Raw genomic sequence first — 24,762 nt, 5'->3', positions numbered from 1 at the left:
TTAACCGATTGATACAAAAGTTGATTGTCGTGCTGTTTTGATTTTGCTTGTTTCCTTAACCCCTTAGGCTACTTAAAATATAACATGAGCGTGTGTTGTTATAGCTAACGGGATACACTAATGCTTTGTCAACCGATTCAATAGTAAATATAATATCACGAGCTATGTTAAGAGACGCAGTCCGGATTTGCGCATACATTTCTTTTGTTTTTTTTACATGAATCGAACGAAGATTCTGCAGTTTTGCATTTGAATCATTTATGTTTTTTCCCATTTCCATGTGAAACAGTTATTACACCACAGCATACATTGTAGAAAGAAAATGTTTATCCGAAGAATCTGGCGGGCGCATCACTTTGCCAATTGCCTAACACTTGTTTTTTTTTCTCTTTTACAACGTGTTGACTTGCCTTGTCGTACTACCTGTAACCATCCCTTCTGCATTATCTACACCATATTTCAATATAGAGTTTAGATGACTGTAAACACCAACAGGTTCATCATATTAAAAGCTACCAAGTAGCTTAGGCTACCAACACTTGCTGTATTGCAATACACAATATGTGCACGCACATATCTGGACAAAAGCGCTCACACTGTGTGGCAGAATATTTGCGCATTTCGTCCGTCTGTCTGTTATCTTTCAGGGGGCTTCTGGGTGAGCTTTGGCATTTTATTGCCATCGCTTTTATACTAACTAAGCTATATTTAGTAGCCTAGGCCTATATTATGCTATTGCGTTTTAGATTTGGAAATGTTGCTTAGTCAGACCAACGTGTTTGATTGAGTCAGTTTGGTGGATTCTTAGATATACATCAACATGATATTAAATAGTCGGTTGCTGCAGCTTTTCATTTGGATGATGCAGTTTGCCACATTCAAATATCCATTCTTGGAGCAAGGGTCAATACTGGATAAGCTATCACATTTGCTGCCTTTGTGAATTTCAAACAAATGTTAGGGTAGTCTTAGAAGTCTAAGCAAATCAATAATTTCCCTTGCTACACTTTAAATTATTGTGAAGAATTGTAGGATTATACTCAGTCTCTGAAACAATGGTGTATTTAAGCAGTAATGTTTAATCAGTCAATAAAGGCAAAAGGGGTTTCGGTATGTGGGCAATATACCACAAAAGGGCTTTTGTTTAAAACACAACATAACGGGAATGCCTGGATACAACCCTTAAGATAAACAGTACTGACCACAAACCACTAAGACCTGTGGTGCCTTATTGTTATGATTCACTTGCCAACAATGTAATTACAACATTAAGTATAGCTATAATGTGAGGTCTTCTATAAACTGTTTCCTTCATATCCCAAGTGCTGATTGCTTACATGTACCATGCTTACATGTACCACGGTTGATAGCCGTTAATGTACTGTAAGCAATAAAACATGAGGGTGTGTGGTACTGTATATAGCTAATATACCACGGCTAAGAGGCACGACACATCACCGAGTGCCAGGACATAGCGCTTAGCTGTGGTGTATTGGAAATATATCACAAACCCCCAAGATGCCTTATTGCGTTTATAAAACCAACATACTATAAGCAATAAAAAGTGATTTGATGTCATACCTGTGGTATCCTGTCTCATATTCCATGGCTATCAGCCAATAAACATTCAGGGTTCAAATCTGTTTTTGTTAAACAGTTAGCGTTGACATCTTGCAGCAAACTGGCTTTTTTTGTACATCAATGTAAATCAATCAATCAAGCTTTATTTATCACAATTCATGAATAGATATTACACAACACACTTCACATAAAATAATAATTGAGATATACAAATAAATGCTGTAAAAAATAAAAACATGATGTACGACAACATTTTAATATTTTTTTAGAAAATGTTTTCCCATACTTTAGACGACATCAGTTATACACAGCTTTTCACCAGACTAGCCTTTGCATCTTTCACCTTTATAATGTATTGAAAATTTCCTTTTTTTGATTAGAAGTGTGATCAATTAGTTGTTGCACCCCAGCACAAACTGTATTTTTTTCTTTTGGGTATCTCATTTAAAAACATTTTAATGTAGGTCTAACTGTGTAAGGCAGGCTTTTTAATGTAATTAAAATATCTACCTATGCCATCTGTTTCACTAAGAAGTAACCAAATTTACTTAATAGGAACACAAGTGGTTTACAGTAAAAAAAAACAGAATAAATAATTATTTGACTGAGCTATGTTAAAGTAAATGTATAGGCAATAAATATACACTGCAAAATACAATACTATGCTAAGTTTATTTTGATCATGATGACAGTTCAACAGTTATTTTAATTAAAACATTTTATCTGTAAAATTATATCCACTTTATTGGGAAATGTGATGGGAGTTATCCTTGATACCTAGCATATTGTTGCAAGTGTGAGTACTTACACAAAAAAGCCCAGACAATATACAAAAAAATATATATTTTGGGGTGTTCCACACACAAGTTTTCCTTCAACTTCTAAATTGACTGGCAAGGAAGTAGGAACATTTGAAGACCCATAACGTAATAATGTCTGATTATTGTCCTACCCTACCAAAACTGATTGTTTTTTGGAAATCTTATGGCTTTGATTTGTGCCCCCCAAGCAAAAAAAAAAACTAATAAAAAGTTTACATGCATTAGTGATAGTACCTATTAAAACGTCACAAATCTCTAGTTCAATAAAATTTCAATCGACTAAATCTTTTGTGACACATTGTGGAAAAGAGTGGAAAACCTGAGCTTGTGAATGCTTTGACAGTTATTGATGTTCAAGATATTTTGCACAGCCAGCAACCCAGGGCAATATTTGTCAAACTGTGCACATAGTGTTTTTTGTCAAATGTCATTTTTATAAATAGAAAACAATTGATTACTATCAAGTGCTTAATCTGTAAAGAAAATAAGTTAACTAGAGGTTGATGGGATGTCTGAAAGCATAGGCTATTTTGCCCTTCTGACAAACTGGCAGTATATTCCCACTATTAATTGCCTATGGCTCAGCTCAGATTCTGCTTCTTTCCAAGTTGTTAATGAAGATGTTCATCTCTGTCACTTAAGGAACCACTCACATCAGGTGCACCGTTAAGAACATTGTATTCCTGTGCATTTTGGCAAATGTTAAATGGACACAATGCTTAATGGCTATCATTCTCTGCTTCATTGCAGAAGTTGCATGTTCAATATCATAGTCTTTTGCTGAGAGACAATATGCTTGCTATTGTTACACTTTTCAATTAAGCTTTTAATGACTATATCCTTTCTTGTACTCACGCTTTGTATTTGCTGTTGGTTAATATTCCTGCATGGGAAATGTTTAACTGTAGTTAGAGTTGCTCTCTAAAGTATTCACCCTCCTTGGACATTTAAACATTTTGCACTACAACATGAAATCAGAATGACCACTAATCAACTGAAAAAGTCTATAATGTCAATGTGAAAAATAAAGTATCCAATTAGTTCTAAATTAATAAAAAAAAATATTGATTGCATAAGTATACACCCCCTTTGACACCTGAAAGAGCTGTGGAGCAACCAATTGTCTTTAGAAGTTGTGTAGTTAAGGAATGGAGTCCACCTGTGTGCAATCAAGGTGTGCCAGGTGATTTCAGGTTAAATACAACTGTATCTGGGAGGTCCCACAGTTGGTTAGAACAGTTCTTGACAAAAACTACATCACGAAGAAGAAACATTCAAAGCAAATCCAGCTTAATGTTCTTTTAAAACACTAATCAGAGTATTGGATATAAGAACAGTTCCAACACATTCAATATCCTGTGGAGAGTGCTTCGGGAATATGGAGTCCTGGGTCCTTTGCTAAGGGCTGTCAGGTCCCTGTACGACCGAAGCAGGAGCTTGGTCCGCATTGCCGGCAGTAAGTCAGACTTGTTCCCAGTGCATGTTGGACTCCGGCAGGGCTGCCCTTTGTCGCCGGTTCTGTTCATAATTTTTATGGACAGAATTTCTAGGCGCAGCCAGGGGCCGGTGGGTGTCAGGTTTGGGGACCACACGATTTTGTCTCTGCTCTTTGCGGATGATGTTGTCGTGTTGGCCCCTTCAAACCAGGACCTTCAGCATGCACTGGGACGGTTTGCAGCTGAGTGTGAAGCGGTGGGGATGAAAATCAGTACCTCCAAATCCGAGGCCATGGTCCTCAGTCGGAAAAGGGTGGCTTGCCCACTTCAGGTTGGTGGAGAGTGCCTGCCTCAAGTGGAGGAGTTTAAGTATCTAGGGGTCTTGTTCACGAGTGAGGGAAGGATGGAACGGGAGATTGACAGACGGATCGGTGCAGCTTCTGCAGTAATGCGGTCGATGTATCGGTCTGTCGTGGTGAAGAAAGAGCTGAGCCGCAAGGCGAAGCTCTCGATTTACCGGTCAATCTACGTTCCTACTCTCACCTATGGTCATGAGCTTTGGGTCATGACTGAAAGGACAAGATCCCGGATACAGGCGGCCGAAATGAGTCACCCGGGAGGAGCTCAGAGTAGAGCCGCTGCTCCTCCACATTGAGAGGGGTCAGCTGAGGTGGCTTGGGCATCTGTTTCGGATGCCTCCGGAACGCCTTCCTGGGAAGGTGTTCCGGTCCCGTCCCACCGGGAAGAGACCCCGGGGAAGACCTAGGACACGCTGGAGGGACTATGTCTCCCGGGTGGCCTGGGAACGCCTCTGTGTCCCCCCGGAAGAGCTAGAGGAAGTGTCTGGGGAGAGGGAAGTCTGGGCATCCCTGCTTAGACTGCTGCCCCCGCGACCCGGCCCCGGATGAAGCGGAAGAAGATGTATGTATGTATGTATATGTGTAAATATCCCCCAGGGCACAGCAAAGTATTTTAGTAAGAAATGCAGAGAATGTCACAACTGTGACTCTGTCTAGAACATACTATCTTTAAATTGGAATGAGAAGGGTGGCCACACAGAAGCCTTTAGCAACTAGAAAGTACTTAGTCTTCCATGGCTGAGCTGGGAGACACTGTGCATACTACAATAATAGCCCAGTTACTTCAAAATGGCTCTTTTCCACTGCATGGTACCAGCTCGACTCAACTCGCCTCAACTCTACCTGCTAAGTGGCCTGTATGGGAAAGTGGCAAAAAGTAAACAGTTTACATCAGATCTCTGCTAGAGCTTGCCAGAAGGCATTTGGGAGAATCTGAGACCAAGTGAAAGAAGATTCTGTGAGTCGAAGCCTAGCACTGCACATCATTCTGTAAACTCCAGCCCTACCGTAAAGCTTGGTGTTTACACCATCATGCTATGCTGATGCTTCTCTGTATTAGGGCGTGGAAGGCTTGTGAAAATATATCCAGCAAAGCACAGAAATCCTGGCAGAATATCTCCTGATGTCTGATAGAGTCATGGGATCTGGGAGAAGATTCATCTTCCAGCAGGACAATGCACAAATATACAGCCAAAGTCAAACTGATGTTTAAAAATAAAAAAGTATATGTTCTGTTGGGGTCCAGACAATGCCCAAACCTCAGTCCAATTGAGAATATTTGGGAAAGTGTTGAAAATTGCTGTTCACCAAAGGTCCCCATCCAACTTGGAAGAGCTTGAGCAATTTTGCAAAGACGAAAAGGGACCTCTACCAAATATTAACTGAAGGAGGTAAATACTTTTGCACTCCTATTTTCTTTTTTGTATTTGCAATTAATTTAGTAGAATTTCTAGATTAATTTTATGCACTTTTTTTGTGTTGATCAGTGACAAAAACTAAATTAAATCCATCTTGATTTAATGTTGTAACACAAAATATGGAAATGTCCAAGAGGGGTGAATATTTTCAGGAGCACTTGGAACTTGTTTGTGAGGGTAGGCTAGCAACATTTAAAAATGTGCCTTCCCATTCTGCACACGACATACTTCCAAGCCTCCGTGTGTGATAGAGTTGCGAGTGACTGAGGAAGAAGGAAATTTTAGCCCAATGTTTTCTTTGTGTTGTTAAATACAACTGCTTATTTTGCTTATGTGTGGCTCTATGATGTTTTTTAGAAATTGTCTAAAGTGCAGTAATTTACCCAGTAGTTACAGTAGGTATTTTAGAGAAATGGGATTCCTGTTGATTTTACCCATTACAGCTAAACTGAAGAACCAGTAGTTTGCTTTGTTAGAGTCTGGTTTACTATCTAATCAGTTTTGTTTGGAAAAGGCCTATGGATACTTTTTAGCAAGATTGTTATTGTCAGTAAACCTCACTGTGATTTTAGGAGTCAGATTTGATAATTAGATTTTAGGAATCAGATTAAATCTCTAATTTCTCCACACAATTTGAACACACCCTCCTCTGTGTCCTGTATTGGCTCACTGTCAATTCAGTAGTTCAGTGATTGAAAACAGGTGTGGAAATGAACCATATTTGGTGCTGCTCTCCATTTCTCTCTGGTGCCCTGAGCAGTAATGAAGAACAATGGCTTTATTTTGGGGGGAGGTGGTTGCTGCTGTACCCTGCCCCTCTCAGTCAACAGAAGTGTTGTGCTGTCTAACAGACGACTGGGTTTTGTCACTTGTGGCCACTGTGCACTTAGTATTATCAAAGACAGTAAAGGGGTAGTCATAGAGCTGCCACCTGAAATAACATAAAGCTCCCAGTGCAATCCCAAATGAGGAATGATTGATGTTATTGCAGAATGTCTTTGTATCAGAAAAAATATCTTGTATGATACCTGGGCACATTTTACATGTATTCATCCATACAGGGATCAACAAATCTATGCTTATTATTTATGTTTCTGAACAAACCCCAGAATAAAAAGCATGGTGGTTCATCATTGTAAGCTTGGAAGGAAAATGAATGTGTCCTTTAGAATACAATGCAGTTATGAATCCTCTGCGCTCGATGGGCTTGAGTGATCTGTGTTCTCATGTCTGATATTAGCATAACACTCGAGCCGGTATTACATTTCAGTGAATGTGCCCCTGACGAGACCCTTCAGGCAGCCTCACTGTCTACCACGAAATTGGATCCCTTGTGCTCATTGTATTCAGTTCCTGTCCATTGTTTCCTACCTATTGCTTCAGTGTCTTGTCTGATGATAGGTTCTTAGCTGTTTTGTCTGCACAAATGCCAGATGCTACAGGATTATGCAGTAATTTTCTCTATGTCAGAGCTTGGTGACTCAAGGGAAGTCTGGTGTGAAAATGCCTACTAGGCCCTTCGTTCTGGTAAAGTTATTGAAGTACAGGTCAGAAACTGTGGCCATAAATAAGTAGTTCTCAAACATTTTGGGGGTCTACAATGACTTGAGAATGACCCGTGTCCTGGGCCTAGAAGGATTTTTTTTTAAAAACACAAATATTGGCACTGGATGGAAAATGTGGAAAACTTTACTGAAATTTGACACATCATGGGGAAGAGAGCTTTGTTGTTGTTGCTGCTTAAAAGCAATTCTACAAATATTTTAATTAGGCAGAAAATACTTTTGAATCTTGAATTAAATTCAAATGTTTAATACAACATTTGTGGGGAGTATAAGGTGTATTACAAATAGCTTTATTGGTTGAGTACTGTGGAAATTCAACATCTTTTAGTCTTCCAGGCCATGTCCAGGGATCAGAACAATAAATAGGAACATAAATGGTTGAAACATTGGCAACTTGCCATGCCATGATTTATATGCAGTCTTTTTATGGTATTTTTTTATTAAACAACCCAAAATATATTTATTTCCTGTATATGGACCTAGTAATTTTACTGAATTCATAAGATGAAGTCGATAGAATGTACCAGTTAAGGCAACAATGGCATTATTTACACACTACATGAGGTGACTTCAAGATCCCCATGCAAGAACGCCCACTGGGGTGAACCAATAACATAGTTTCAAAAAAGTTTAGCTTTTTGCTGAAATTCTAACACACATTTAAGAATTGTTTTGCGGGTACATTTTATATAAAGACAAAACATTGAGGAAATGTAGTAGGGCCTAAACCCTGCCCCACATGAGAATGTCATTCGTTGCCCACAGCCAGGGTCCAAAATTAATACCCGCCAAGCGCCAAATGTGGGTACATTTTACCTTTGAGTAAATCTCAGAAGGCTATCCACCACACTGGCAGGTAAATGTTTTTATCCAGTGTTTCCCTTTTATTATAATCAGAGCGGTGAAGAGCGGCGTAACAGAAAAACAGAATGTTTATGAAAGATTTCTTTTTTCATTGCCGTTTACTATCACACGAGCACCAGAGCAGAGCAACAACATCCTGCATCAGACGTTCGGAGTATCAAGCTAGCGAGTGCGGTCAGAGAAAAGTAACTGGTTGTGTTTGTGCACGTTTGTGTTGAACTGTCAGCAAGTGTCTGTCACATTGATATAAAGAAGGTAGCCATCGTCTGAGCGACAACCCCGATGTAAGAAGCTAGCTAGCTAACTGTCAACTCGATAGCCATAATGGATTAGCGTCATGCAGGTAACATCAGAGATTTGGCAGAAACAAGAAGACATCCGGTTTTCACATTTTGTCTTCAAAATAAGTCTGCGGTGAATCTTTATATACATTCAGCAGCAACAGTAAAGCCTTGGCCAGACCAAATCTGTCCTGCGTATGCATAACAAGTTCAGTCATTTCCAATTAACATGTGCATTATGATGCAAAGACATATAGCACTATGCTATAAACAGTTACAATATGCCTTGACACGCCTCATAGCTTCTGGCACACAGTAATTTGGAGTGATGAGACCAAAATAGAGCTTTATGGTCACAACCATAAGCGGTATGTTTGGAGAGGGGTCAACAAGGCCTATAGTGAACAGAATACCATCCCCACTGTGAAGCATGGTGCTGGCTCACTGAATTTTTGGGGGTGTGTGAGCTCTAAAGGCATGGGGAATCTTGTGAAAATGAATGGCAAGATGAATGCAGCATGTTATCAGAGAATACTGGCAGACAATTTGCATTCTTCTGCACGAAAGCTGTGCATGGGACACTCTTGGACTTTCCAGCATGATAAAGACCTTAAGCACAAGGCCAAGTTGACCCTTTCGGTTGTTACAACAGAAAAAGGTGAAGGTTCACTTGTGTTTTCTTTACATATATTACCAATTCCCCAAGGGTATGCAAACTTTTGAGCACAACTTTAAAGCATGATTTTATGGAACAGATTTGCTGCTATCCACAAAAACAAATGTATTTCTGGTCGTGGGATTGAAAATTTCAGCAGGCTCCTAGCATTTCAAGAACAGGGACAACCAGATGTGTTGTGGGCAGTGGTGGTTGGGATCATCAGGCAGCAACTTGATCTAAAACACAACCAGGAAGACTTTGGACAAGGACTGCTACAAATCATTGTGCCAAGTAGTCTTGAGTCGTGGTCCTCGTTAAGGTTAAACAGGACACCAGGAAAATTGGAGAGAGCATTTATTGGATTCAAAAGGACATGTCAGCATATGTTTCAATCAGACCCTTGTGCCCAGTCACTGAAACTAATGCAACATTAACAATTGGGACTTAAGACAGGACAGACTGACCCTAGTGCTCTGGCACAATAATACAGCTACATAAAAATAGTGGTTGAGACAGGGGATCCAGAGACACTGTGGCCCCATCTGAAGGTAACCCTGGACAGGACCAACCAGCAAGGTAGTAACACAATCTGCAAGCATCAGGAACACCAACCAACCACAACAACCCTGAAAAAGGCCAGAGCATAGCCCACAGGGTTTACTCCAATCTCACAGCAACGCCAAGGGGGAACATGACCCGAATGACTCCACCACTGAATGGTATTGGAAAGTGGACATCCCATTGGAGAGGGTAGCCTGCCAGGCAACAGCAAGGGTGGCTTGTAAATCCAGTGTTCCTAACACCAAGCCTTGTGGAACACCACACTGGCGCCACCACAAGGAGTCGTTAGAGCACTTTGAGGCAACGCAACCATAATGATTGCAAACCCCTAAAACTGCCAATTATTACCCTGAGTGATTTCAGTTATACAATGTCTTCCAACCTAAATACTTAGGGTTTGTTTAGATTCAAATAAGTCTTTCAAAATACACATTATTGAGTTGAAGAAGCTAAGGATTAGAATTAGCTTCTTTATAGATAAAAATCAAGTCTGTCTTCTCAGAAGAAAAACTAAATTGTACAAGCCACGTTTAAGTCAGTGAAAGACTTTGGTTATGTGATGTATATTCATGCCTCAGCATTAATTCAAAAATCGCTAGATGCAGTCTGTCATGCAGCTTTGCGTTTTATTGGTGCAAACCTTCACACACATCATTGGCTTTATACACTTCAGTTGGCTTAGTCTCTCAGGCTTCCAGAAGAGCTAGATATTGGTTGAAGTTTGTATATAAGGCTGTAATGCTAAAATTTGTTATCAAATGCACTCTCAAGGCTGGTTAGTCTTATAGAGACCACAGGTTAATTCAGAGAAAGGTAAAACTGATTTTGTTTACTATGCACCTTAAGGCTGGGCAATAAGACTGCGTAATCGCCTATCAACGAAGTTAGACATCCCAATGTCAAAAACAGTGTTGTACTAGGTTTGAAGTTGACTCACACCCAGTGTCTGAAATTAACTTTTTGGCTCACCTGCCAAGGGGACTGGTAAATGAAAAAATCCACCCGCAAGCATATTTATTTTTTACTGGTCAAAAGAATATATTGTCTTCTTGTGTCATGTATACATTCATTTCAGTACATTTCATTGAGTTAATAAGATATTGTTTTTTATACAAACTTTTTATTTCCAATGACAAATTAGTTGTTTCTGCTTTTATTTTTAGCATACTGGCCACATACAGAACAACTCGTCACCTCAGCATCATACTGCAGCCAGCCTCTTATCTCCAAACCTCAAATTCTCACAAAATATTTTTGCTGGTCTGTGTAAGTGGATCTGGCTAAGATGAGCGAATGTCTCTTACTGAGTGAGTGACCGACCAACACTTGTTAAATAGTGTAGTGTTTAGAGACGTGGACCTGCAACCAATAGGTTCCGTGTTCAAATGTCGTCACAGTGTAAGCAAATTATGCATTAGAATTTGTTCTGGATAGACAACAATACTGGCTACAAAAACGTCAGTAGCTACGTTATAGTAAGCCTAAAATAAAACCGTTAATATAGAGACTATTTCTGGTGAATTTTAAAAGTATGCATCCGTGCGTGATCTTTGGTGTAATATAGGCTAGATAAAAACCCCTTGGACAGTAAAAGAGTAGGGGTTTCCTTAATTCTTTCATCTTTTCACTTGACTTCACTAGTTATTGTATCAATGTCATTCACAAATGAAATAGCTAGTTAGATACTAGTAAGACTATTACTGGCGAATAAGGTGTTAAAACGGCCAGTGGCAAAAGCAATACATTTCATAGATGCTATTTGTGGTGGAGGTAAATGTAATAAGAAATGTTAGTCAGTATAACGCAGTGCTTAATGGTGTCTAGTGAAATATTTAAACTTGGTGTGATGTTAATGTGTGACAAAATGATCTAATGTTGAGATGCTATACAGCCACTGTGCAAACATATAGCACCTTGGTGTAGTGTTTAAAGAGTCACTCACTCACGTGGGTGACCCGGGTTCGAATCCAGTGAGGGCAACAACATTTATCACTTTTAATTGCGGACCGGCTGAACTAGGATTGCCTGGTTCCTTTTCTGGTTCTATGTGATGCTACAAACATGTATTTTTGTTATGTATGTCAATATCATCATCCCTTTACACGTGTCTCTCTTCCTTGTCAACTTTATTAAAATGTTTTGACAATACTTAACATCATTGTCTAATAACCTAGTACTCTGCCCTCAATTAACCATTCTCTATAACTGTTCCTGAATTGCCTTCCATATATATAACCCAATCCCTCTCAAAGCTAATGAGGAAAAGTATATTAACAACATCTCCAACAAAAATCAGATTTGGTTTATTATAAAGGTCCTCCACATTAACTTAAGCTCTAACCATTTCTCAGTGTGCTCTGCCTTAAAATATTATTTACCTTATAATTTAAATATTAATTAGTTTTATCTGTATTTTACCCCACATCGTTTTTCCTATGAAAATGTACAGAATACACACTACACGTCGCAGACAATAATTTTTGAAGGGAAAATACGAAAACAGGTTTTATAGTTGCTGCTGAATCTATAATGTTACCTGCATGACGCTAACACATTGGCGCTATCGAGTTGACAGTTAGCTAGCTTCTTACCTTGGGTTTGTCGCTCACACGATGGCTACCTTCTCCATATAAATGTGACAACCACTTACTGACAGTTCAACACAAACATGCGCATGCACAAACAGCCAGTTACTTTTATCTGACCTCACTCGCTAGCTTGATACTCCAAATGTTGGATGCACAGGATGTCGTTGCTCTGCTCTGATGCTGGTGCAATAATGAACTGTGCGCGATGGAAAATGCGCTAAGCTTATTTTTTTTTTAAATGTATGGGTTAGGGTTAGGGTTAGGGTTAACCCTAACCCATAAAATTTACTGTCGCGGCGCATCACAATTTAGCAGCGCCGCTCTCAGCTGCTCACATTGGGTACAGACATTTACCTGCCAGTTTGGCGGGTAGCATTCTGACATTTAGTGACCAAGCGTAAAATCAACCCAAATTTGGCGCTGCTCACGTATGTAGCCCAGTGAGCAACAAGCAGGGCAGAATGCCAAATAGTCAGTTCTTTTATTTCTCTGGTTACCATATTTTTCATGCCATATGGGTGCCACAGAACACATTTCTAAGTGATGACAGTTGTAAAAGTTATAGCTGAAAAACCATGACAGCGTGTTCTCTACTTTGCCTAATAACCATTCCTAAGAAATATCATCACTCAATCTAAAGGGAACCATCCAAGGATTAGCCTAGCTGACAACCTAAATGAAAACAGGTGGTGATGAAAAATGGGTTCTGAGAGGTATCCACAGGTGTATCCACAGGACCGTTAACTAGCAACTAATACATTTTCCTTAAAACATATCCAGTATGTATTCGCACTAGATATTTTAAAAACCTACAACAATTTCCAATTGCAAAAAGAAGAGAGAAGAAATGTCCTGTATTTATGTTGTTTGTTATGAGAAACAACTCAGGGTCGTACTCTCTCTGCTTTTCTGATTCCAGCTGAAACACTGCCAGCAGGTTTTGAATATTGGCTATCCAGAACAGGTAAAACATGTTGACCCACAAGATGACAAACACAGGTGAAAACATGCTGACTAACAAGGTTAATCGAAACACTGCCAATCCTAGTAAATTTGCCATGCCAACGGGACTATACACACAGACAAAAGTTAGATTTTTTTTGATACAGATTGTCCATTCTGTTAGTAACTGAAGTAGTGATTTTATAATCACATGTATGCTTAACATCCATAATGCTGGACATTTAAACCTTAACATTTCTTGCTTGCTCAAATAATGCTAAGAGTGGGCAAAGCTTTCCTGCCGCGGCTAGACTAGTGCATTCTGAACTAAATCTTCTCAATCTGTTCTTCCTAATCCCTTTACCATGGAGGTATTTGCCTGCTCTTCACCCCCTACTGTGCTCAGACCAGACATGGTTTGGCTTCATGTGCCTGGGTAGAAGGACCATCTGGATGATCGGATGGCTCCCCCTTTCTGGGTCAAGAGAAGAGGAAATTGCTGTAGGTTTGGGGGATTATGGTTCAGGACACATTATGAGAGAGCCATGCAGAATGGACATAGAAGTTGAGGGGTTAAAAAAAAATGGGTTCTGTACATTGAAATTGTTAGGTGTGGGCAACCAGAGGCCGCAGCCCCAAATGTTTTTGGTCCGCAACCCAGACTTACATCAGCCTTTAGTAAACCATGGGTCACAGACATGTTCATTGTGGGTCGCAGCCTTGTCTAAGTAAATGTATAATTATTTCATGAGTTACCGGAATTGATTTGGCGTAGTGCAACTACACTCTCTGTTCAGTGTGCTTTTGGCCTCAGCAGCAGTGTTTCTGCCTGAGCAGCTGTGCGGGGGAGGGGATTTGTGCCTGTTTTACACCGTAACAGATATTTTGGGGAATTTTCTTAATTATTACATCATACCCACACATGACAGTGCTGTCATTCAGCAGTAGATGATGTGCTTTCAGTCACACTGAATTTTCATCCTTACTTGTGATTAATCACTGCTATCACCACATTGACTCTAGGTATGGACCTATATACAATATATTCTTACTGAAATTAGCCCTTCCACAATCATCTTGAAACTCAAATACAGCAATGGGGGTGAGTTCTTGTCTACTTCCGATATAATAAATTGACCTGTTTTGTAATATTTGTCTTGTACATATTTAGATATTGGTAATTTGCATATATTACACTGCTCAAAAAAATGAACGGACCACTGAAAGCACACACTGGGTCTCGATGAATGAAATTCATTAAGGTTCAAAATCTTTACTGTGCATTGTGTAATTTGTTGAGAACAAAATGACATAACAACATTCAATGGAAACCAACATCACCAACCGATTGTGAGCTGGATTCAAATTAACACAGAAAATCTAAGTAACCAATTTAAATCACAGGCTGTTCCAACTTATAATGTGACTCAGTAGTGTATGCCCTCCACATGCCTTTATGCACTCCCGACAACATCTGGGCATGCTCCTGATGGGACGGTGGATGGTGTCCTGGGGATCTCCTCCCAGACCTGGATCAGGGCATCAGTGAGCTCCTGGATAGTCTGTGGTTCTACTTGGTGGTGTCGGATGCACCGATACATAAGGTCCAAGAGGTTCTCAATTGGATTCAGGTCTGGGGAATGTGAGGGCCAGTCAATGGCATCAATGGAACTGCCTACACATTCTGGCCAGATGAGGCCGGGCATTGTCCTGCACCAGGAGGAACCCAGAACCCACTGCACCAGCGTAAGGTCTGACGATGGGTGTGAGGATTTTATCCCGGTACCTAACAGCAGCCATGGTACCACTGGCTAGCACGTAGAGGTCTGTGCGACCCTCCAAGGATATGCCTCCCCTGACCATCACTCACCCACCGCCAAACTGGTCATGCTGGATGATGTTGCAGGAAGCATAACACTCACCACGGTGTGTCCAGATTCTTTCACGGCTGTCACATGCTCAGTATGAGCCTGCTCTCATCCGTGAAGAAAACCGGGCGCCAGTGGCGGACCTGCCAATTCTGGTGTTGTCTGTCGAATGCCAGTTGAGCTGCACGGTGCTGGGCTGTGAGCACAGGTCCTACTAGAGGACGTCTGGCTCTCATGCCACCTTCATGGAGTCTGTTTCTGACAGTAGCCTGTTGGAGGTCATTTTGTAGGGCTCTGGCAGTGCTCCTCCTGTTCCTCCTTGCACAAAGGCGCAGTTACCGGTCCTGCTGCTGGGTTGATGCCCTCCTACAGCCCTGTCCAGCATTCCTCCTGTAATGGCCTGTCTCCTGGTATATCCTCCATACTCTTGAGACTGTACTGGTGTGACTCAGCAAATCTTCTTGCGACGGCATGTATGGATGTGCCTTCCTGGAGGAGCTGGACTACCTGTGCAACCTGAATGAGCTGCAGGTACCGCCTCATGCTACCAGTAATGACAAGGACACTAGCAAAATGCTAAACTAGAGATGAATTAGTCAGGAAGGATACAGAGAGAGCATTTGTCTGTGGCCACCACCTGGAAAACCATTTCCTTTTTGGGGGTTGTCTTGCTGTTGCCTCTCCAGTGCACCTGTTGTCACTTTCATTTCATTTTATTCACTGTCACTTATGCTTCCTAACTGGACAGATTGATACTGTATCCCTGAAGTTTAATTAACTTGGTGTTGTCATCATGCTGTGATGATTACGTGGTCCCTTAAATCTTTTGAGCAGTGTATTATATTTGTAAAATGTTTTTGGCATACAGGACTCATCTTTCAAAGTCACTTAAAGGTCTTATAACCATGGTGGACAGACTAATGGAGAACTGGGCATGCCCAGCATCTTTATGTATTTCCTGTATAGAGTCAATATAATTTTGTTTATACAGGAAACAATATTTATTTAGCATATATTTGCATTATACTAAATCAATTCGATAAAATACATAAATACAGTGGGTACATTCTCACTAGTTACTTTTGCAGCCACTACGACTGCTATAGTATAACTTGTATGAAAACCATAAACTTTAAAACAATCTAGAAAGCGCAAATTTTCTTCTAAATAAAATGTTACTTTATAATTTCAGGTCAAGTGAAAGGTCAATAACAATACATTCTTTCCCAGAACTTTTGTTACCTGTCGGCTAATTCATCCAGTGAGTCGACCTATCAAACAGAGCATGCAAAAGGGGACTCATTCCTGGGGTAGCCACGTTTAATCCAACATATATTTTAAGCTCCAGACCAGCAGCAAGGGAATTTGGTAGGATCGGCATATTCTACTTTTTGGTATGGAAAGCATACAGAAGCACTGAGCTCAAGTCTTACAAAGCACAGCGAAATTGACTGTTGTTCATTATCATCTGCTCAGGTACTTATCAGCTGCTACAAATGTACTCAGGAATACACTCTGTGAGGTTGTTTCGTTGTGGTGGGTGAGTAATGCCAAGTCAAATTCCACCCCTTGTTGTTGGAGTTCATCTCCAAGTGTATTTTTTACATTCCTCTTCCTGCCTCTTTGTATTGGGCTTTTCACCCCAATGTTATTTGTGATGCCTCATGTTGAATGCTCTACTGCAGTAGTTAGCAGTTAGGTTTTCTGCTTAGTTACTGCCACTTGTAGCTATAAAAACCTTTACTATAATGTAGTCTCTGAGATCTTAGAGTGAACTTTGATTGGCTGTCTCATAATTTTTTCAGCCAGCTCGCTAATGCAATAAATGTGTCGGTATTTTCCTTAATTGTGAACATATGTATGTTTTGAAAATGTGTTATTTTGCCACAAACCTTCCTGATGGAAGTTTTGCACCTCACTCCGCTCCGTAGAGCAATAGCATTCGATATGTCACACAATTATCCAGGCCTCATCACTCACTTCAGGGATACATAACTTTGAATATGGCATACAGTATACAAAAATAAACTGGAAGTTTAATCAATTATGAGATATGACATACATTTTATGTGGTATATTTGGGTCGAGTGGTCACAATTGTACCTTTTCATTCTGAGAGCCCTGCCAAGCAACAGGGCTTACATGTAGTACGTTATAAAACCCACTTGTGTGCAACAATACATGATTGATGAAACTGCTCCAACACACACTAGAGGCTTTCAAAATATATCAGACACTTCACCCGAAACAACACCTTTTACTAGGCCTATTGTCAGAAGCCATTTCTCTATTATTATGGATTTCTCTATAGCTTAAACCAACCTTTTAACCTTCACATACCATTTAGATAAGGAAAATATAGGGCCTTTCAAAAGTATTCACACCCCTGATCAATTACTGAATTAAACGCTGTACATTGAAATTTCCATCTGTTTATTATTTTTTGAAAGAGTGAAACTAAAAATCTATCAATCATTGTAAGGTGACATTGGTTTATTTGGGAAAATGTTTGTATGAATAATTATATCTACATGTCACATCTCCCGATTATTTCTACATTCTGAATTTAGTGTGTTTACTGTGAAAGCACATTTTCATATTTGCTTTACTAAAAATTCAGTGTGGTATTGCTAATATGCAGGGTGTTGGGTTTTGACATAACATGCTGTTGCTCTGAGGCTTGCTCACTTGGACCGACGGTCCAACGCTATAGACACCCATCTGTTTTCTAAATATCTCTTTTAATGTTGGGTTATACCAATGATTTCTAAAACTAGCCTAAACCAAGATAATAAACTCACATTTATTACATTTCCAGTTGGAGGCTAGTAACGTGAGTTGGAGATAACCTAGGAAAGGAGGTGAAAAAAGGTAGGCAGTGCCAAGCTTCACTTAGTGAGATTTTGCTGGCCAAAACTGTTGTTTTCTTGCATGTTTATATTTGGAAAATGTTACTCTGTGAAAAGTGTGTGCTCAATAACTGAAATTGCCATGCACTTCTAAAATATGTAGAATTTTGAAACTGTAATTGAAAATAACTTGGTTCCTATTTTTAGTTTAGGGAGAGATGAAATGGCACAATGATTGGACATCCTGTGGGCTGTCTGGCTCAGTGTCCATCTGGGGTTGTATTGAACAAAATGTTTATGGGCATTTAGTTGGGCGCTGTTTGTCTGTATATGATTGTCTTTAGTGCTGGCAAGTATGAACTGGATGGAAGGTGTGTAAAGTCACCTTATAATCTAGAGGATTAATTATGGATCGTTTTCAAAGTATGAAGACTTGGGACTGGGCACAGAAGCTCTTTAATCATTATGCATTCATGTTCTACCAGCATTATTTGATAATATTTCCATGGCACATGTTTTCATTGTCAAAAGAGGAACCTGTCCACTAATATCAAGCAGGTCCATAGATAATGCATGGTTCCTTTGCTCAATCCAGAATCCCTCGAGCATAGGCACCTAACCACGCCAACTTCTTTGAAGTTTGTGTTATCAAAGTTCCTGGACGGCGGTACAATCAGAACCCCTTGGAAACAAGGGGATTACAGTGCACCAGGGCTACTCTTTGAGAATAATCAGTTGAGCCTGTGGAGAGGTAGGCCTGTAATTTTCCCTCTAAGCACAGCCAACAATATGGAATCAGCGTGATCTCCGAGCTCAACAGAACACAAGTATAGTTGGTCCGCCCAGCTCACAGACCCCTGCTGTTTCCACTGGGCCTGTGTGGACCATTTAGTGTGTCTATGCATAGCACAGCCATGATGATAAGGGAAGCATGGTGGCCAAAGCAATAATAGAAACAATGGCAAATGTCCAAGGCATGAAACAACCATATTATTAGTTTGATTTTTCAATTGTAATTTCTTACTACTGCAGTAACAACTCTGTGTCATAGGAGTCATAGCCTACTCCCAGCATTGTTGTGCAAGCATCTTGAGCAGCAGGAGTGATAATGCATCACTTGGCTTAACGAAAATTTTTATCACTTGGCTTTGTTTTTTTCCAAACTATTTCATACATTGTAATATGATTGCAACTGAAAATGAGCTAGGCTGAAGTGTTTAGAATGTTTTTTTATTATGGCAAAATTGCATTTTAAAGAAAAAGCAAGTACCTTCTTCTCGCAGGATATATGAGTTTAGATATAAGAAATTAGGAGTTTAGAAAATTGGTATACAGCATCCTATTCAGAGACCAAAAAAACTGAACAGTAATTTTTTTATTTGGGCATTGAATTAAATGAGAATACATTTTCAGTGATTTACCACCTATAAGGGTAAAGGACTGCTACTTAGATGTAATTGGACTAATTAAATAAACAAATATGCTCTGTAATTTCATGTTATATAACCAGGAAAAAAAGCCATTTAGAATTTTGTTCCCATGAAGTAGATGAAAATGTAAGGTAATGAAAGGTAGAATTAATGTGGGAGGACATTTTTGCCTCAGCCTTGAATAGCTTTCTCTAAAGCTGTTCACAGTGAATTTTTGTGTACTGTGTCAGGGGTGGGTGTCTGATAAATGCTAATTCCTCAAAATGTCTACAGAAACAAATGTCTTAACAGGCACCATTAGAATGCATTGCATTGCATGGCCTGATATTGAACTATTTACGTCATCAGGACAAGCCATTACAGCAAAAATCAGGGATCTAACACACACTAAATCACTGCTGTTAGATGAATATATGAACTGTATAGCCTTTACGAGACAACTGTCTGATTCACGCCTATATGAGTGGACTTATTCATTCTGGAGGATGCTGGGTCTTTCACAGTCTCCAAGGGGGTTGCCTGACTAAGTGGTTACTCATAACGGATTAAAGAAATATGCAGCCATCAAAAATCTTACCTATTTGCTGTTTCAGATCCAAAAATGTGTGCGTCTTGACAGGTCAACGGCAAACTTTGGTGCGCATATCCATACTGATCACCACAAAGCACTTTTCATTTGACCTTGTTTGGTCTGGAAAAAAAAAAATTAGACCTGCATATATAATAAACATACACAGGTTAACGATCTACTATATACGTTTTTTTTGCCAGATAAATAATAGGCTGTACGATTTAATGGATCTTTACTGTTTTGGAAAATAATGATTCCTTCAGTATTAATGAATGAAGAAAGATGTAACATTCTAAGGAATATTTTTCAATATTTGTGTGGAAGAAAGGAGGCCTACCCAAATGACGACAAGCAATGACTATGCATAGTGCAGAAAGGACGTTATAGGACAAAATATCCTAAAACCTGTGCTTCCTTGGTATGTATGAATAATATGTAATCAGCATAAAACAATGCATAAAAAATATGCAGCTTGTCTTGTCCATGATCATGACCAAGTATGTGTACTTAGCCTAAATACATATTTAGCTGTCTTTTACAATGAATAACATAACATTTGAAGGTATCTGTACTATTAGCAAATGCACACTCCGTTTTCACAGTACAGGAAATGTGAATGCCTTTTCTGAGTATGTGATATAATTTTGGCTGACAAAAATATGGTCTAAGTTTAGCTGTTTAGCAGTTTCGGTTTTATTTTCCATTTCACCTCATATAAAATGCAGTGTACATATTCATGAGCATTGGCTTAAATCGTTTGTGGCATGTTCTCTCCCTGGTAGTTTCTGCACCAAAATGTTATTTAAGTGTCTATTAGAAGACATCATCTTCATCCTTTTATTTCACAGAAATAATCATAATAGCCTACCATGATTTGCATGTTTTGCCTCCAAACTGGACAGCTTTTTATTTCATCGACAGTACCATAATTATAATTCCATGCAAACATGTCACTTAACATGCAAACTGGATGTGGCCTTTCAATGATTTTCAATAGCTTTTTAAGGTCTCCAGTATCAAACCTAGGAAGGGCCTTGGAAAGAAATGTTTCTGAGAAAGTTTACAGTTTTTCCTTACCATATTACAGTTCTACAACATTTTCCACTTGAATGGAATTTGAACTACCTAACACTGCAGTTAAAACAAGAACTGTTAGAACTGATTTCTTTAAATGTGCATGCTATCATGCACACCCTCTTCAGTGACACTGAGCACTCTAGTGCTAAGGGCCAAGACTTTGATATCAAACAAGTTCCTTTTTGCGGAATGTGTATAGTGGTGAATAGATTTTCTTGCGTAGTTTTATCTCTGGGTTCTGCTCTTTGGCTCGGGTCTGGAAGGGTAGAGTGCCTACAAAGCACAGGAGGGGCAACATACCGTTTCAAAAGATTAAAGGTTGGATGGCCTGAAGGACCAAATCGATGCATCCTCTCGGATAAAGGATTGACCATGTATCGATCCAGCCCAAACAGGAAGGAGCTGCTATGAACCACTACAACTTAAGGAAAAAGAAAAGATCTATCCCAGACCTTAATTTCTGAACCACAGTCGGCAATCATTGTGACATTTATGAAGTCGGCACAACAGACTGAAAGTAAGCTCTCAGGCTATGTGGGCGTAATTGTTGAGTTGAAAAGACAGAAGGGGAGCGTGAGAGGGAGAGAGGTCTTTCGAGTTTGCAGATCCTAATGGCCAGAATCAGTATGCAGAGAAACCATAACCCCTGTAGCTGTACCAACATTGCAGTACTAATGCAGACACCCCCTTTTGGGCAGTTGATTGCACCTTGTTAAATTTTAACTGTCAGAAATTATCAATAATAATCTGACAAATGTCTTATCTTTATGAATGAAGCTTTTGCTTTTGAATGATGGAGTGGATCGCTTAAAAATAACCTGCAGACTTTAGGATCCACTTTTTATTTTTTAAACATAGCCAATTATTAACATATCCCAGGCAGTGAACTCTTAACTTTCCACATGGTAAATAAGTTATGTCATACATCCAATATACAGTCTGATCAGAAATAATTGTCCCTCTAAAAAAGTTCATGATAAAGCAGACTAGGATGGTCCTGTGGCCTAAGCTGCTGCCTCCAGTGCACATATACTGCTGCAGCGTGGCTTTGAACGAAACCTCCTGCTCTTCCAGCAAGTCCGTCTGTCTTTCACCACCTCCCTATCCAATAAAGCATTCAATACTGTAAAAAAAAAGTATTCAAAAAAATGTATGAATTAAAATATAAATATTTTCCCATTTTTAGTATCACACCCTATGAAGTTAATGACACTGAGCTTTTATATTATTCAGTTAGAGAACACATTGGGAGGTATATAAGCATTCTACTGTAAATGATCTTTTCTAGTCCTTAATGTCCTTCATCTGCTCTTATGGACTGGACTGCCTTCTTCCATTTACACCACAGGTTTCTAATGGTGTCCAAATCTGGATACCGGGCTGGCCATTGCAAAATGTTGGTATTGTGGTCAATAAACCAATTCTTTGTGGATTTTGACATTCTAGGAGTAATTTAACCTCCTGACCGAGGCAACGAGGTAATTATCGAAGCATCTAATCAACAACTGCAATATTTGTAGACATTTTATGTGATACATTTCAGTCACAGGCACAATCATAATTGTTATGATATCTGTGCCAAAATGAGCAGCTGTCTCACTGCAATTGCAAGTCCATCTCCAGAGACCTTGATGTATCTGTTTTTACCATACGTAATATTATCAAGAGTAAGAACCATGGCATTGTAGCCAATCTTCCTGAATATTGTGGCCGCAAGAGAACTTGATTGAAGCCAAAGATTGTCTAAATGGTGGAGAAAGCACCTTGTGTGTTTTGTATAGCAAAAACAAAACACACAAGGAAATATCCCAGAGATAAATGAAAGAAGGTAAAGGTGCTATCAACACCTTCACACAAGGGTGTAGGATATTAATACTATATCAATATTTTATCAATATATATCAATATTAGAAATGCATTAAATCGGACCCCTAAATAATGTTTTTTTGCTTAATATATTTTTTAAAATGATGACGCTTTGGAACTTCTCATGTACCCTTCGTGACCAAATCCGACATTCTCATTATTTCATGACGAGCAGCATGTGTAGGCTGGCTAAGTGGATTACTGTAGCTAGTTCTGTTTTCACAGTAAGTACAACGTGTATAAACGTCAGTACATGTTCATAGCTATAGAAAAAACAAACGAATGTGATTTAATGTAAGGCATAGCTAGCTAGCTATCTTTGTTTTCAGGTTTTATCGAACAAACGGTTGCAGTAGCTTGCTTGCTAGCTAGATAACACAGTAGTTCCTATGGCTGCGTGAAATATATAGTGAATGATTTGAAAGGAAGAACTGCTAAAAAGGATTCACAGTCTCTGTCTTGGTCTTCACCATAGGGTCTGCAAGTTGCTATCTAAGTAAAGGACGAACTACCACTAGTCAAGAATAGTTTAAGTAGTAGTGAACGATTTGTTCTTTTTGAAAAAGTATTTTTGGTGAATCGTCATCTCAGTAGGATCTTTGAATCTCGTTCACTGGAAGGAACGATGAAAGAAGTGAACGATGATCCATGGATCTTTCGGGACTTTGGAACACCTGAAGGAACGATGGAAGGCGAATGACTAATGAGGAAATAAGTCTTTCTAATCTCCAAGTATCTCATCAATTATCATCCTTAATGTTCCAAATTAAGAAAAGTTACCTACAATAAATATTAGAACAGTAGTCTGTTCAACAGAAGTGATTATGTACATGTCTATACCTAGAAGGTATTTGGTGTATTATCATCTATTAGACTAAAATAGTAGTATTAGTAAATTAGTTAGTATAAAATGCATTTTTATTTCTATATTGTAATGATTTCTTTCAATCCAAGTTGAACCTTGATTTTGCCTCTTGATTTTGACTCTGGACACTGAGTTGCACTTGCAAACATTTGAGCACAACTGTATAGAAAAATTCTAATGAGGGGATACAGTTGTGCTCAAAAGTTTGCATACCCTTGGAGAATTGGTAATATATGTAGCATTCGTAAAGAAAACGAGTGAGCAGGAAAAACACGTCTTATTTCTTATGGGATTCACATTCAACTGTAGGTCATAACAGAATGGCGCAATCATAAAACAAAACACGGCAACAAAGAAAGAAATGAGCTGACCCCTTTTCAAAAGTCTGCATACCCTTAGTTCTTAATACTGTGTATTTCCCCCTTTAGCACCAATGACTGTCTGCAGTCTTTTAAAATAGTTGTCTATGAGGCCCAGAATTCCTGCAGGTGGTATAGCTGCCCATTCGTCTTGGCAAAATGCCTCAAGGTCATGCAGTTTTTGGTCATCTTGTATGAACCGCACGTTTGAGACCCCAGAGTGGCTCGACAATATTAAGGTCAGGAGACTGTGATGGCCACTCCAGAACCTTCACCTTTTTCTGCTGTAAACACTGGAGGGTCAACTTGGCCTTGTGCTTAGGGTCAAGGTTGTGCTGAAAGTCCAAAAGCGTCCCATTGCACAGCTTATGTGCAGAAGAATGCAAAGTGTCTGCCAGTATTTCCTGATAACATGCTGCTTTCATCTTGCCATCAATTTTCATAAGTTCCCTGTGCCTTTAGAGCTCACACACCCCCAAATCCTCAGTGAGCCACTACCATGCTTCACAGTGGAGATGGTATTCTGTTCACTATAGGGCTTGTTGACCCCTTTCCAAACATTGCGCTTATGGTTGTGACCATAAAGCACTATTTTGGTCTTGTCACTCCAAATATCAGTGCCAGAAGCTGTGAGGCGTATCAAGGTTATGTCAGGCATATTGTAACCAGGCTTTTTTGTGGCACAATAAAGGCTTCTTTCTGGCAACTCGACCATACAGCTCATTTTTGTTCAAGTATCATCGTATTGTGCTCCTTGAAACAACCACACCATCTTTTTCCAGAGCAACCTGGATTGCTCCTGA

At 39.5% G+C, this 24,762-nt stretch overlaps 1 protein-coding gene across 10 annotated transcripts in view; it reads left to right on the top strand.

Annotated features, from left to right (window-relative positions):
* Positions 1–24,762, top strand: part of cadm1a (cell adhesion molecule 1a) — a 403,137-nt gene that overhangs the window by 906 nt on the left and 377,469 nt on the right. The window lies entirely within an intron of this gene.

Source organism: Esox lucius, chromosome 7 (genome assembly GCF_011004845.1).
Source record: "Esox lucius isolate fEsoLuc1 chromosome 7, fEsoLuc1.pri, whole genome shotgun sequence".
NCBI lineage: Eukaryota > Metazoa > Chordata > Actinopteri > Esociformes > Esocidae > Esox > Esox lucius.
This window is presented reverse-complemented; position numbering and strand designations above follow the sequence as displayed.